At 36.1% G+C, this 15,810-nt stretch overlaps 1 protein-coding gene and 1 pseudogene across 2 annotated transcripts in view; both read right to left on the reverse strand.

The window, feature by feature from the left end:
• The window catches only part of LSAMP (limbic system associated membrane protein), a 570,872-nt gene that overhangs the window by 130,340 nt on the left and 424,722 nt on the right, over positions 1-15,810 (reverse strand). The window lies entirely within an intron of this gene.
• LOC102882019 lies at positions 9,652-9,957 on the reverse strand (annotated as a pseudogene).

Raw genomic sequence — 15,810 nt, forward strand, 5'->3', positions numbered from 1 at the left:
AGGAAGAAATAGCAGATTCATGCTATACAATGACAAATGGAAACATAGGTTAAAGAAAGAAAACAAAGAAGTAAATAGCTTTGCAAAAAAATTTAGTGTCTTTTGAGTTCATCATAAATATTGTCAGGCTTCAAGTATGTGTCTTTATTATTTTCTCCTTTATATGAAAACCTGGCTTCCTTATGAAAGTGCAAGCAGTTCCCATCACAAAGGGTTGAAATTCTATTGTTATCCAAGAAGCAAATGGGTCTGTTTATAAAAACTCAGACAAAGCTAGACCATGATGATTAAGTTTGTTTCTCCTCTATAAAGTGATAATTATCTCACACTATTAGAGAAACCAACATGCAGTGGAGAATATGTACTTTAAGACAGTGTAACATTTAGAAAAGTATTCTACTCTCTTGTAATCAAAAATTGAACTGCAATATCTCTAGCTTCACTCACAACTTTTGTTTATGCTTCATCTTATAGCCAAAAACATGATGATTCCATCATCTCAAATTTTATTACATACTAGACACTCTTGATGTGTTTGTTAAAATGGATGTTTCTAGCCCCCTTCCTTCCCCAGAGGGGAAGAGGTAAAGCCTAGGAATGAGTATTCTAAAAATTCTCCAGTAAATTTTTATGCAAGTGATCTGTTGACCACATTTTGCAAACTTTGGAGAAAGAAAGACCTATCTTGAACTTTTAGGTTTATATTAAAGGCAAAAATAAAACCATACTAGTATCCATGGCTTTAACAGTCTTCTTGTACATAGCTGTCGACATTAGTGCTTCCACAAATTGATTTTATAGTCTAGCGGAAGGAGATGAGTATAGACTCAAATAAGCATAATACAGTGCAATAAAAAAGTACTCAGTGAATTGCATGGATGAACAACATAAGGTAAAAAGGACGAGGAGGAAGAAAAGATCATTTTAAGTTGCAAGGTTCAAGAGATGAATTCATTTGAATTGAGATTTGAAAGGTGAGCATTTATGTGAAGGGGAAAAGCATTTTAGTAATGAAGCAAAGTATTAAAAAGGAAAAAAAAACGGAATAAGGTTCCACCTGTGGTGCAGCAGGTGAGCCAGTGAGGTAGGAGCATTGGGTACATGTCAGGGAGTAGTGGGGATAGAGTTAAGGCGGTCTGCTGGGCTAAGACTTAGATTATAGCTAAATTTTCATTCTTCCTTGATTTGCCTCTGACTTCTCTTCATCTGGATTGGCTCTTCCTCCAGACCAGCTGCACACATTCTTACAGGGAGTTTGGGAGATGGCACTTCTTTCCTCTTTCACTGAGAAGTCAAAATGAACCACACTCCCCCCTAATTGAAGTGTCCATCCACAATGAAAAAATAAGTTGGATGCTGGTTTCTTACTGCTTTGCTCCTATTGTTAGACTGACTATTATCCCCTAAAATCAGTTAGACTCTGAGCACATGACAGGCAGCTGTCTGCTCTTGACTCCCTCGGATCTTACTTTCTTGAGCCCCTCTGAGATTTTCCTTAATAGACAGGTGCCATACTCTAATTAAGCTGTTCTCACATAAATGGGCACTTGCCCAAGAGATGCTACTTCAGCCTCTCAGGTCTAATCTGAAACTGGAACTAAATTGCACATATGGAGATTTAGAGCTTCCTGTTCATCTGCCTTCACTGCTGTCTCCAGGGAGCCTTTCACAGGATCTGGAGTTGTGGGTAGCTCTTAGAGGATCCCACTTTGCCAAGAATGTCTGAATCAGTCCTCAAACAAGCCTTTGGGGAAATTCACAAACTGCTTCTAACTGCTTCTCTATCCCCCTTAGGGAGAATGCATCTCCTTGTAACAGGCTTATTTAGGAACAAGTTCCCAGAAGCTGTCCTGGTGGCTCAAATCTAGGGATTTCTTAAGAAGAAATAATACATAATCAAATCTACAGATTTCCAGTGCAGAATTAAAAACAATCATTAATAGAGTTTTCCTATAGTACTTAATGAGGATGACGGCTGGTGGTAATGATGAATTGCTGACTGTACAGTCTTGTCAGGGGCCCTCTGGGGAAGAAAGCTGCTTCTGGCTAAGGCATTTACAGTTTGTGCTAAGTTTTTCTCAGTAAGAACGTCTCTGCTGGTGTTGCTGAAGAGATGAAGGACTGAAGGTGAGGTATTAGCTCTCATTGAAAGTAAGAACATATCGACCCTAGGCTATTAAAGACAATCTCGTTGGATACATGCATCGTTATCAATAACACAACAGTTTTCCCTATTTGAAATTCTGCCTCATGTTTCACACTGAACCCTTGGGTGACTGTCAATTTGAAACTTTAAAGAGGAATTTATCAACTAAGTTCCAGCTCTTGCAACTCTACCCTCTTATAGTTTAATTATTCCTGATGGAAATAAAATATGGTGGGTTCCAAAGGCTATGAGACCCCACTGTACCTATTCTGCCAACACTGAAGTAATCATATCTACCACTTATGTGGCATACTTATGTGGCATATCTAACCAGATATGGGCTCCATTTCTTGAGTACTCTCAGTAGCTTCCTTATAACTGTTATGATTCTTACCTTATTTTGCCTTGTCTGCTTGGCTATTGAACTGTAAACTCCCAAATAATGGCTCACATATATCTCTAAAAGACAAATCTTTTTTCATTTGTAGGTGCTCAATAAATATCTATAAAATACAATTTGCTGGAAGCATTTCTAGGATTAATCTGGATCAAGGCTCAGACGAAAGGCCTATCTATCAGGTATTCACGTATGGGGGCTGGGAATCATGGGTCTCTGTCTCCTATGTGGAGGACTGAAGGTTGTAATATAACTTTCTAGGCTCTATCAGGCTGCTGATATTGCAAAGATGTGAAGGATGAGAGGCAGGAGAAAGTACTTACCAAAGGTCACACAACTCTGAAGCTTCAGAGCCACTGAACTGTGATTCACATTACTTTCATACCAGTGCAATATTATTTTTACTATATCATGCTTACACAAATGGAACAACGAGTGACATTTCAAATATCTTGCCATCAATTGTTCTGGTCCTAGAGTCCAACAACTTTTTCCTCACAAGTGACTGGAAACTTTAGAAGAATTCAGACCTCAGCTTTAAGAAATAAAATTACTTAACTACTTTTTAAAAACAGTTTCAATTTAATAGAGTCTTAACTGTCACAGAAACTCCTTGCTCAAGTAGACGTCTCTCAATTATTCACAGATGGATCATCAAGAACAAATTTTGCTCTCGAGTTCTTATTAACATTATACCTATCCAATTCAGTTAAATCTTTTGTTAAGGCACTGCTAGTATAGTCTTCTGAAGTTTTAACTACAATAAGAGTTTGAAGGAAAAACTGTTTAAAACTCAAACTCTTAAATAGAACATTCTCTGAAAACTACTTATATATTTAATACATATTGACTGAACAAAGGATCACAGTCAATATAAAAATTAATGCCATGAGACTTCTCATTTCTAGGTATGACAAAGTAATTGGTGTTATATTAACTCTTCTGTTGAGAAAAAGTATAAAAGTTGGATTTAAAAAATGCACAAAGCTTTTCAAATGATCAGAAGGCAACCCAGACAGATGGATTTTGGGGATAAGGGTTAAGATCCCAGAAGAGAGGGCAACCATTGAGATAAGTCACATATTTGCAGCTGTCCCCTGCCTCCCTACCTTTGGAATATTTGTGGATTCAAAATTTGGGGCAAAGAGCCCAAGGAAAAGTAGTAATCCCTGTACTGGGAGACACAGATACATACACACGTACATAAATAGTACTACCAAAGCAGCTAGGATATGAGGGGACACAATCCTGAGATCTGTAAGAAATTTCCCCTAAAGGCACATGCCAACTTCTAAGATGTATATGTATGATGCAAGATGCCAAGAAACCAGGAAGAAAATAGCTGCAATGAAGCAAAAAATCTAAGCAGATTTTGTCATTCTCATAATACGGAGTGATGAAGATTGCACTTAAATTTGCAAAGGGGCCCTATTACACAGCACATGCTTTCAGCAGAGACCTTTGAAAGATTATGCCCCAAATGTAAAAACAAACATGAAAAAGACCAGTTTTGATTGGGTTGAGTTGATCTGCCCATGCTCTAACAAATCCTCTTGGAAGAAGATAGCATCACCCTGGGTCTCTAATTAACATTGTTCAATGCAATTTCTAGTATTCAATAAAGCATTATCAGACATGCCCGGAAATAGGATTCAATGATCAGTGACTAAGAGAAAATACATAACAAAAAATTCCACAAAAAGCACACATAGGTGATCCAGGTATTGATGCTATCAGACGCAGATTTTAACACCTTATAATTAATATGTCCAAGAAAATAGAAGACAACTTGGATAACCTTAACAAATAAATAAAATCTCTAAATAAAATATACTAGAAAGCTCAGAATTTGAACCAATACTCAAAAGATAGATGTAATGATTAGTAGAGCATCAGAAGACAGATTGATCAGATTTAAGTATAGATAATTTTTTAAATGAAAGTAAATACAGCAAGTTATATAAGATACATGGAACATGACAGAAAGTTTACGATAAATGTAATTGAGTTTTAGAAGCAGAAGAGAGGGGGAAAATAATACAGCCTCAACATTTAAAGAGATACTTACCAAGAAAGTCCCCAAACTAACAAAAGATTCAACTATAAATTCAAGGAGATCTATAAACATAAAGAAGGGTATATTTAAGATGACCACACCTAAACACGTCATGCTGTAACTACTGAAAATCAAAGAGAAATAGAAAGTTAAAAATACCTAGCAGGGAAAGACACATTACCTTCATAACAGTGATAATAAGACTGGCAGATGAATTCTAAACAGAAAGTGTGGAAACAGAAGACAATGGAATGACATATTTTAAAATACTAAAGGAAAATATACATTAATCTGGAATTCTATACCAGTGAAATAATTCATTAACAACTGAAAGCAAAAGTAAATTCCTTTTTCAAACTAAACATAGAAAATTTATCAGCAGGAGAACTACACCAAACACTAAAAGGAACATAAACAGGAGTTCTTCAATCAGAATGCAAACGACTCTACATAGAAGCACAGTAATGCAGAAGAAATTAAAAGCACCCTAAAGGGTAAACGTGTGGTCAAGCTAACTGAATATTTACAGTCTGAAACAAAAACAGCATCTTATAGTGCTTTAAGATATATATTGCATTAAAATATGCTATAGAATAAAAGTAGGAGGTGGGTAAATGAAGTTAAAGGGTTACTTCACATGGGAAGTGGTAAAGGTACTAATTTAAAGTAAGCTTTAAGTATTACTCATGGTAACCATTAAAAGAATAATTACTGAAAGTATAGAATGAACAAACTAACAAATATGGAATCATTTTTAAAATAGATGATTAATCCAAATGAAAGTATGAATGAAGAAAAAAAATAGATGGGACAAAGAGAAAACTAATAATATGATGGCTGGAAATGTCAATAATTATATTAAATATAAATACATGGAATATTATAATTAAAAGATATGTCATCAAACTAGATACTGAATGATACACTGTTTCAAAGAGGTATATTTTAAATATAAAAACAGATTTTTTTTTAAAAGGTATACCATGCAAACATTAAATAAAAGAAAGTTAATGTAGCTATACTAGAATTAAAAAGTAAGTCAGGGGTTACTATTAGAGATAACAAAGATATTTTATAATAATAAAATAATACGCAGAATATATACAATCCTATATTAGGATACACCTAATTGCATAGTCTCAAAATATATAAAGCAAAAATTGCCAGAACCAAAGAGAGAAATAGGAAAATCCACAAAGTAGACTATTTTAACATATCTTTTTCAGTAGCTGATAAAATAAAAAGACAAAATAAATAAGTAAATGAAAGATTTGGAAATTTTAATTTAATAGAGACTTAATTGATCTATATAAAACACTACACACAAACACAGCATAAGATTTTTTTTTTCAAGTGTACCTGGTACATTTACTAAAACTTACCATACCTTCGGCTATAAAGCAAGACTCAATAACTTTCAAAGGATTGAAATCTTTCAAAGAGTATGCTTTCTGACCATAGCGAAATTAAGCTAAAAATCAACAATGGAAAAGTAACCAGAAAAAAATACAAATATGTCAAATTAAACAATTCCTTTCTAAATGAGTCATAGGTCAAAAAATTTACAACGGAAATTAGAAATATTTTAAACAGTATAGCAATGAAAACGAGACATATCAAAACTTGAGGGATATAGTTAAATTAATATGTAAAGTAAATTTATATCTTTACATATAGTTAAAAATATCAAAAGGTTAGAACTGATAGATGAATCTATTTCAAGAAGCTCTAAAATGAATGGCAAATAAAACCCAAATAAAATAAAGAAATAACAAAAGGTAAAAATTAATAAAACAGAAGGCAGGTATACTACAAAGAAAATAAACAAAGCCAAATATTAGTTCTTTAAAAAGACTAATAAAATTGATAAACCATATGTGAGATTATTAGCAAAGAGAAACCCCTCAACACTTGTGAATATAAGGAATAAAAAGGTGTATAATACTACAGAATTTGTAGACATTAAAAATATAAAAATTAGATGTAAACAACTTAGTGTCGATATATTTGAAAACTTGGATCAAAATAATGTATCTCCTGAAAAACAATTTCCTAAAATTGGCACAAGAAGAATCAGAAAATCTAAATAGCCCAATAGCTATTGAAGAAACTTAGTGCTTAATTAAAATCTTCCCACGGAATGAACCGTAGACCCTTCATTAATGAATTCTTGCAAACATTTAAGCACAGAAAAAAAATCTGAAGAAAAAACTCTTTCAGAGAATTTAAAAAATGGGAGAACATTTCCAATATTATTTTTTTGAAGTCATTATAACTTTGATAACAAAGCCTGATGAAAAAAATTGCAAGGGAAATAATAAGCCAATTTTTCTTATAAATATAGATGCAAAAATAAAACATTAACACATCAAAATAATATATATTATCATAGATAACATTTCAAACTCAGCTATATTTTTTCTCAGAAACTCAAAGTTGGTTTAACACTTGAAAATAATCAATGTAATTTATCAGATTAACAGAATAAAGAAGAAAAACTATATGATCTCTATATATGCATAAAAAAGATTAAAATTTAGTTATCATTCATGATAAAAACGCTTAGCAATTAGAAATAAAAAGATATTTTCTCAATCTGATACAGGGGGTCAACTAAACATCTACAGTAAAAATTATATTTGATGATGAAATATTGAAAGTTTTCCCTGAGAAATAAATGAGATAAGAATTTCAGCTATCCCTTCTAATCATACTATACTGAAACTTCCAAGTAATGCAATAAGGCAAGAAAAATGAAAGTTATAAGAATTATGAGGAAGGAACAAAACTGTCATCATTTGCAGATGACATAATGGTGTAAATGGCATATATACAATAACCGAATGAAAGATGACAAACATAAAATAGTACATACTCTGGAATCTTATTTTATTTAAGGGAAGGAGAAAAGTAGGGGAGAAAACTTATATCTGGTGAAAGAAGTAATCATGAGAGTGGCTACTTTTGGGAGAAGTAATAATGAGTAAAGGCACAAGGGAGTCATATGGATCTCGTAGTGTTTTATTTCTCGACATGAAATGCGGTAACAGTATGTTCACTTTATTAATTCATTAAAACATATGTATTTAATCTTTACTGTATGCACAGTATAAAGTTTTTAAAAATAGTTATTAAAATAATTGCCTAATAACCCATGCCTGCAACAGACTTAGTTAAAATTGACAAACTGGCAATTAAGTGTGATAACAATGTGTGAATTAACTGGTGGGAGAATAGAATAAACTGAGAGAGGGATGAACTGGGAATGAGCCAGCCTCGACAGGTAACATACTTCCGACTGTGTTTCTGTGCATTCTTGTCACGTTACAGCTTATTCAGGCATCTCCAAGCAGGGAGCTGGATAATGGAAGGGCCACTGTCAGGGGTCTGCCTCAGAACTACACATTTAGGAAAGTGTTCATGAGCAAGCTCAGAGAGAAGCTCTCTCTATGTACAGGTGGAGCCTTTGATTAAGCTATGCAGAAAGCTCATTTTATTCTAGCATTTTACAGTAGCATTTGAGTGTGAAATAGAGAAAATCTTGGGGTCACATAGTCAAGTCCAAAAGCATTTCAGTCTCTTCTGAATCAGGTCTTAACTGTAAAGATGCCCTAGTTAAAACGATGAGGATTTCCAAATGCACTTATCCTCATAAGTAATAAATCATATTATAAAGACAAGATTTTATTGAATGGATATTTCATTCATTTGGTTTCCAGTTCATTTCTGCCTCTCTTCTTCTCTGATTATTCCAAAAGTCTTAGTGTTTATTCAAGTTCAGTAAGCTTGTTTAGAATCTGAGCTCTAGTAGACCAGATTTAGGAAGAAGATAATGTGACAGTAAGATACGTACAAGCAAAGAACAACAGATAAAATAAAGATAATTATTATAATAGAAATGCCATTACTTAATTCTCATTGCATACTGTTTCTATGTAAAATGCTTTATTATTTAATTTAATCTTGGCATCATTAACCCCATGTTATAGATAAGGAAAGTGAAATAAATTACCCAAAGTCATCAAGAGAGCTGGCAATTGAAAGAGCTGCAATTTAAATCTCTTTTATTCTTTCTCAAAGCTGTTTCTGAACCACTGCCTTTCACCCATCCTCCAGGAATGACGGCCACAGGAGCATGTCTTTGTGATTGCCTCTCAGATCCCCTCATCCAATTCCTGCCCATTTTTTCCTCATATACACTTGTTTTGTTTTATTTTATTTTTGGAGAATTAGTGCAATCAATTTTGATTATTGGGCAATTTTCTATGGCAAATTTTCATCCTGAGCCATTTTCTACACATTCCAGTCATTTTTATCTTTTAGGTCTCAGGTCAAATGTCTCCTTCTGCAAAAGGCCATTCTTGAGCTCCTTTGCTAAACAACTACCCCCTGGGCCCTTGACCTCCTCTTAAATCACCCTAGTTATTTTACTTCTTTTGTATTACACATAAAAATCTAAGAATATTTTGTGCATGTGAGTTTTAATTGTTTATTTTCTGCCTTATCCCCTAATCTTTCTTCCTTATTCTCAGCTGGCATATTATATTCATAAGGTACTTGACACATAGTTGTTGAAGTTTTATTTGTTTGTTTTCTGAGCCTGCTTGTTTGGATGATCTGCAACTTTTCTTCATCTATCGCTGGCACCTGGGTGGCCAGGTAGAGCACAGTTTTACTGCAGACATTCCACATAGGGTCTTTGCTGAAGGACAGCACCCTACTTCCATTTCCTTATCCTTGGATGTTCATGTACATAGCTCTGTGAGCTCATCATACTGATGGGATGAAACTGACCTGCCTGCTCCTCCAGATATACAGATATAGAGATAACACCATGGGCAACGAGAAATACCAAGTTCTTCTTGTTCCCCATGGTTGTATCCCTGTTTAAAAGTAACTGAGAATGTGTAAAAGTAACCAAGTTTCTTTTTCTTTTTTGGAAATCATTAGTTTTTTACAAAAGAGAGACATAGAAATTATTTACATGAGGAGATTTCAGATCTTCAGTGGAATGGGCAGCTTTACATGATACCACTTCAACAGTGATTTACTTCAGTATACATACATTCCAAGAATGTTACCATCTCCAAATAAGTAACAATCTTTGTTATCTAGAACTACTTTGGTGCCTTCATATTCTGGAAGAAGACTATCTCCAACTTTCAGGCTAACTGGTGGAATCTCTCCACCCTTTTATTTAGAGCCTGATCCAACAGCTACTACTGTTGCTTGCAATACTTTTCCTTGATATTTTTCTGGAAGCATAATGCCTCCTTTGGTTACAGTTTCTGAAGCACTCCTTTCAACTAATACTTGGTCAAAGAGAGTAAGAAACTTTCTAAATGCCTGTCCTGCCATGACTCCAAAGTACGCAATTCGTACTTTGCTTTCACGCGGCAGCAGCAAGGAGAGTCTTGCAGTCCAGCCATCTGGACACTTGAACTTTGGAAAAGACCAAACTATTTTTTAGTTAAGGGGCCAAGGAAGTTGAAACGGAGATGACAAATGCACAGAGAAAGAGGACTGGAAAAAGAGCAAGAGTCTGATATATTCCTCTTGGATGCATCAGCTGTAGCACTGAGATAGAACACTCAGCTGCACTAAAGCCAAGCTCTTTCAATGTCAGGGCCAAATATAAACTAGAATAAAGGGCAATGTGTTTTTAACCAAACATATGATTTTAAGATGGCTGGATAAAAAAAGGCATTCTCTTTCTGGAGCTCAGCATTTATTAGATGCTACTTTATGATAGTTTCTGATCAAAGAGGAAGACACTGGGTTAGTCTCTTAAAGTAGTTCCATAATTATTTCCTCCTAAATGTACTATATCCTGTTACCATATTGGTTTCTGCTGGCTTCTGACCCTGCGGGTCCATCTAGTCCATGGTAACTTATGTCAGGCCTTCTGTACTTGACTTTGGCATCACCCTTCCACCAGTTCATTTCTTAATGTTTCTGATATTTTCTCTTATAACTTGATACATTAGCTCATGCTCAATCTTTGAATCCTGAATTGAATTTCTATGATTTCTTTTTGTTGTTGATAGGCATGGAAGTATGGTATTTTTATTTGAAGAAGTCTAGTACCCATAAGAGGTCAAAACTCTATCAGACAAGTAGGAAGATCCACTGATGATAGAAGCAGAAGTCCACCACACACCACATCCATTCCCAATAGTTACAACCACTATACAAATGGCTTATGTTAGAAAATAGAACTTATTTGTTTAGAGAACTTTTACTTTGAGCACTATGTGGTCATAGTAATGCCTTGTCAATTCCATCTTAGCCCCAAGCTGCATTGTGAGCATCCTGAGTACTCATCACCAATGTATTTACTTTTTTATTCTTCTTTGGGAAAACTTAAACTCCAATACAGCTGCGGCAACAGGATAGAGGTATCTCACCTTCACAGGGACATTAGGAATAATCACTAATTCACTAGTTTTCTTGCAATTACATGACAACCATGTCACCACTGTGAGTTCTGTGCCAGGACAAAGGAGCTGAGAAATTTGTGTTTTCCATGTCTACCTCAGATGCCTTTGTGGTATAGTTTCAGTAAACTTAATTAGCTTTTACCTCAGAGCCCTGGTACCATACTTGTAGCATAGATACCATACTTGTAGCATAGAACATGCTCTCCTAAACCATAAGATTCCCAACTATAACTGAATTATCACCTAATTATGGATGGTCCTTCCTTGTCTACAGCCTCTATGTCACTTCCAACTTTTGTCTAGCATTTTCAGGTGTATGCTGGCCAGGTTTCCCAAAAGTAGAGTGAGGGAAGAAGGACTCCTCTGTCTCCGAATGGGAGGGGTGAAGAAAAATTCTACTATAGACAAAAATGTAGCAATAACCATTTTTAGCCTGTTATATTTTTTGAGATGAAGGTACTTTTTTTTTGCTTATTTATTCCTACACACACACACACACACACACACACACACACACACTGGCTCATTTTATGAAAGATTTGAGGTGTGCCTTAAATACATTGCTATAAAGTTGTGCAATGCCTTTCTTATGTCTTCTTAATATAGCTTTAAATTTTAGAGGGAAAATGACTACCTGTAAGTATTGACATGTTGATTTTAACAAATTTTATAAATATATGTTTTATTTTCCACCTAAATTACAAATGACTAAAAGGCAGAAATCATTTCTTTAAGGATCTTTGACAGGCTCAGAATAGTGTTTCTAACTGGTGGGCATTTAAAAGCTTCAAAGGTGTTTGTGAAATTCTATGCTGGCATTGTTAGTATTTTTCTTCAATTTGCTCAGATATTGTAAGCCATGTGTGATGAGCGGGGAGGAAATGGAGGGCAATGTGAGGTTGATATAACTTCCCTGAAGGTCAGCCAGCAAGCTGGGGGGAAGGACGGAATTAGAACTCACACCCCTTCATTTTCCAGGCTGTTGCTTAGCCCAGTGAACCCCACTGCCTCTGACTCGGTGCATTAATATAGACTGTGAAACACAGATTGCCTGAACATATGGCAGAGAGGATGGAAAGATAATATTCCATATCAAGATTTGTTCCTGCAGACAGTTGCCTGTAAAGGCTGTTTTTCTGCAGAAGACTCGGCAAGTGAAGCGTTAAGTGCTTTTCTTATTATTGTCTCCAAATGATACAACTTTTCCCCTTGAATGAGATCAATTTCTGGGCATTCCTATTGTCAGGGGAAGCTGGTGGAAGTGAGGTCTAGAGGTGCTTAGGCCTTCCCACAGACTGTGACGGGGAATAAATGATAAGGCCCATGCTGAGCACTCAGTGCTATACCTGGAGGGGTGCCTAATAATTGTTGTTCTCTCTCTTTCCTCAGCAAACTACATCTTGTATTCAAGACACAGATTTTAGAAATGTCTCCTGATCTAGATGCTTCTATTCTCCTCAGCGATTATCTACAACATTCTATGCTCTTAATAGGCCTAGCTATTTCTTTATCACTATAACTAATTCCACTAATAATCTAGTCCAAGGGTTTCATACAATTCATTGGGCAAATTATTATGGATTTTAGATTCATATTATTACTTGAGCAGGAGATAGAAATATAAGGATTGCAGGGAGAAGAAGGAAATCAGAACAGATGAGACAGGGTTCAAGACTTACAAGGCAGAGAATCCAAAAGTGCAAGGACTTTAGCCATGGTGCAGGGTGATGGTTTTCAAACTGGTGGATCCTCCAAGAAAAGGAAATGGGGAGACAGCAAGGGCAGGGCTCTGTATCCTCCTCCTTGACTTATATGTCTGTCTATATGTATGTAGAGTTCAATGTCAGAGTTTGGTTGGAAAAATAGAGGGTTTTGTAACTAAAAGACAGTTTTAAAAGCCTTATTTACAAAATGGTTGGTTCTATACAATAAAGTGTAGTAGTTAAGAGCATGAGCATTGATTCTAGGCAGAATTTAGCTCTGCATTTAACTAACCCTTTGAACTTGGACCAGTTGCTTAGCACCCCTCTGCCTCAGTTTCCTCATCTATAATAATAGGGTAATAATTATGTCTATCTCATAAGTTCGTAACAAGATCTAAATGAGATAATACGTGGAAGTGCTTGACATTGAGACTGGCACGCCGTAAACACTCATTAAAAGGTAATTGCTGTTATAATTTTATCATTGCTTTTACTATTACTTTGCTCTTATTATTGCAGCTATTCCAATAAGTTGGATTCATTATTCTAATCTACTTTGGAATCTACGTAGAATGCCATGGGACTCCAATAATCTGACCGTGAATGATAGGTCCCCCACTCAAGGAGATAAGAGCATGAAACATTCTGGTGGCAACAGGAATAGAAAGAGATACTACATGAGGATGGGTATTTCAGGGTCTGGCCCATGCTGACTAGCTGAACGTACCCAATGCCAAAAAGAAGATTTGTGTCTCCTATTGTTATGGATGAAATTGTGTCATGTTTTGCCCCCCACTCCCACTCTCCAGTAAATTCATACCTCAGAGTATGACTGTATTTGGAAATGTATTCTTTAAAGAAGTAATTAAGTTTAAATGATGTCATTAAAGTGGGCATAATCCAATATGATTGGTGTCCTTCTAAAAGAAGGAAATTTGGACACAGAGCATATAGAAAGAAGATGATGTGAAGACACAGGGAGAAGATAGCCACCTACAAGCTAATGACAGAGGCCTGGAACAGATCTTCCCTCACAGCCCTCAAAAAACAAGCCCTGCCAACACCTTGATTTCAGACTTCAAACTTTCAGGACTATGAAAAATAAATTTCTGTTATTTAAGTCACCCAGTCTGTGGCACTTTGTTTTGGCAGCCCTAGCAAACCTTGAAGATTTCATATTTTAGTTTAATTGTGAAAGGTGGCTTTTCTTTACCAATACAGGGGAAACAAACTGGGGCCTGATACACTCCCCTAAAATTCCCGTTCTATTCTTCCTTTCTCCTAAGTAAAATGCCACTGGTATATGTTGGGATCTTTTAGGCAACTCCAAATCAGCATTTAATTTTTTCAGCCAACACATTTCAACCAGCTTTTCATCTGGTATTCTCCGCCACACCTATCCTTTCAGTCATTGTAATGGCATCTCCAGCATGTGGTTGGCATTGCTTTTCAGCTGCACACTGGGACCTGGCATATTCGCTACCTATAGAAAGGACCTAAAGAGTTATCGACTGAGATTTTAGTCAGACAATACAAGGCCTGCCAAGATAATGCCTCTGGAATACCCTGGAATCAACTGCTAATAAAAGGAAAATACACCAAAAAAAAAATCATTAAATGTTTTTCCCATCTAGATTTTTTTTTTTAATCCAGCTGCACCCAAAATGAAATAGCTATCAAAGAAATTACCTCCATTAGCTGTCAGTTCACAGCAACTTCCATCAGCTGGTGTGCTTGAGCCTGCGGGAATATTTTCCCAGCAGCCTCCCACATGCCAAACTTGACTGCTCTGTGCGAGCCACATTAAAGCTGTCTGCCATCAATCCTCAGGTTTCCTTTGCAGCAGCAGCTTAACGAGGTGAGGTAGCTGGCATCACCAAGAGGCAAATGCTATTTTAGAGGGACCAAGAAGGGCGGTGGTGGAGAAAAGCTAGATATAGGCCATTAAGCAACAGGGTTTTTCTCCTAAGATCTCATATTGTTATTTTTATGCAGATATGTTGTTTTTGAACTTTGGAATGTCAGAACAGCTATGGAAGAGGAATGAAGAAGCACCAAACCACAGGCACGCTGGCCAAATAACACAATTTATCCTAATGGAGAAACTGGAGGACACTATTCCAGTTTCTTTCCAGGCATCTCTTAGAGATTAGAGACCCATTTCCTCCCAGAATTGGGGCCTTCAGGTTGGGGGCTTTCTTTAGAATTCGCAATGAGAAACATTTAGAAAAGTACGTTTTCTTTTTTGCCTTCTCAGGCAAGTCTGGCTTGAAATATATTCATAGTGTATGTCACCATTAGGGGAGTCAATCTAGCTTTTTCTCCCACACTGCCAATAAAGGGGTCTCGCTTCTGGACCAGATGAGAAGCAACTCAGGAACTTCAGACAGAGAAACAGTCCCCGAACCAATTTTCTGTGCTACCAAACAATACCATGTGGGGCAGCTCGGCCTTTTCCCTCACTCCTTTCCTGGAGGCCAGTTTCACAGATTGCTTAAAGACCACGGCAGTGCTCGGTCTGGAAAGGCTTCTGGGAATAGAAGCTGAACTTTTATTTGAAATGCTTCCCTCCTGCTGTTCTTAAATAACACTGACAGCAACAATAGGCATTCATACCAAAAGGGTCCTTCAGAACCTTTATTAAATCCTTCCAAATATACTCTTTTGCTTCTAACCAGCAAAGATATTATGCTTTGTGACAGGTGCCCAGAAGATGGTTGCATAGCTTTTGGCTATTGGAACTACGTGCTAAAATAACTCCCTTATTTGGCTCTGACACATGCTCAGCAAAAGCACTGGCCTGCAAGTTTCTTTGACCCAGTAATGTGGTATGCTATGTTTTTTAAAACCACAGAAACTCAGCAAGAAGACCTAAATGATCCACTTGCCCAACCGCATGTTTGAATGTGTAACACCTGAATTAGCACTGCAACCACGCAGCATTCCAGTCTGGACTTGAAATGCTGGGATAAAGAACATAGATGTTACTATCTCCTGCATACTGCCTCTTATTGAACACTATTTCCCCCTTAGTATGCTTAAACTCTCTTTTTACTAATTCCATTTAA

This window comes from Pteropus alecto, unplaced genomic scaffold, assembly GCF_000325575.1.
Source record: "Pteropus alecto unplaced genomic scaffold, ASM32557v1 scaffold270, whole genome shotgun sequence".
NCBI classification, from domain to species: Eukaryota; Metazoa; Chordata; class Mammalia; order Chiroptera; family Pteropodidae; genus Pteropus; species Pteropus alecto.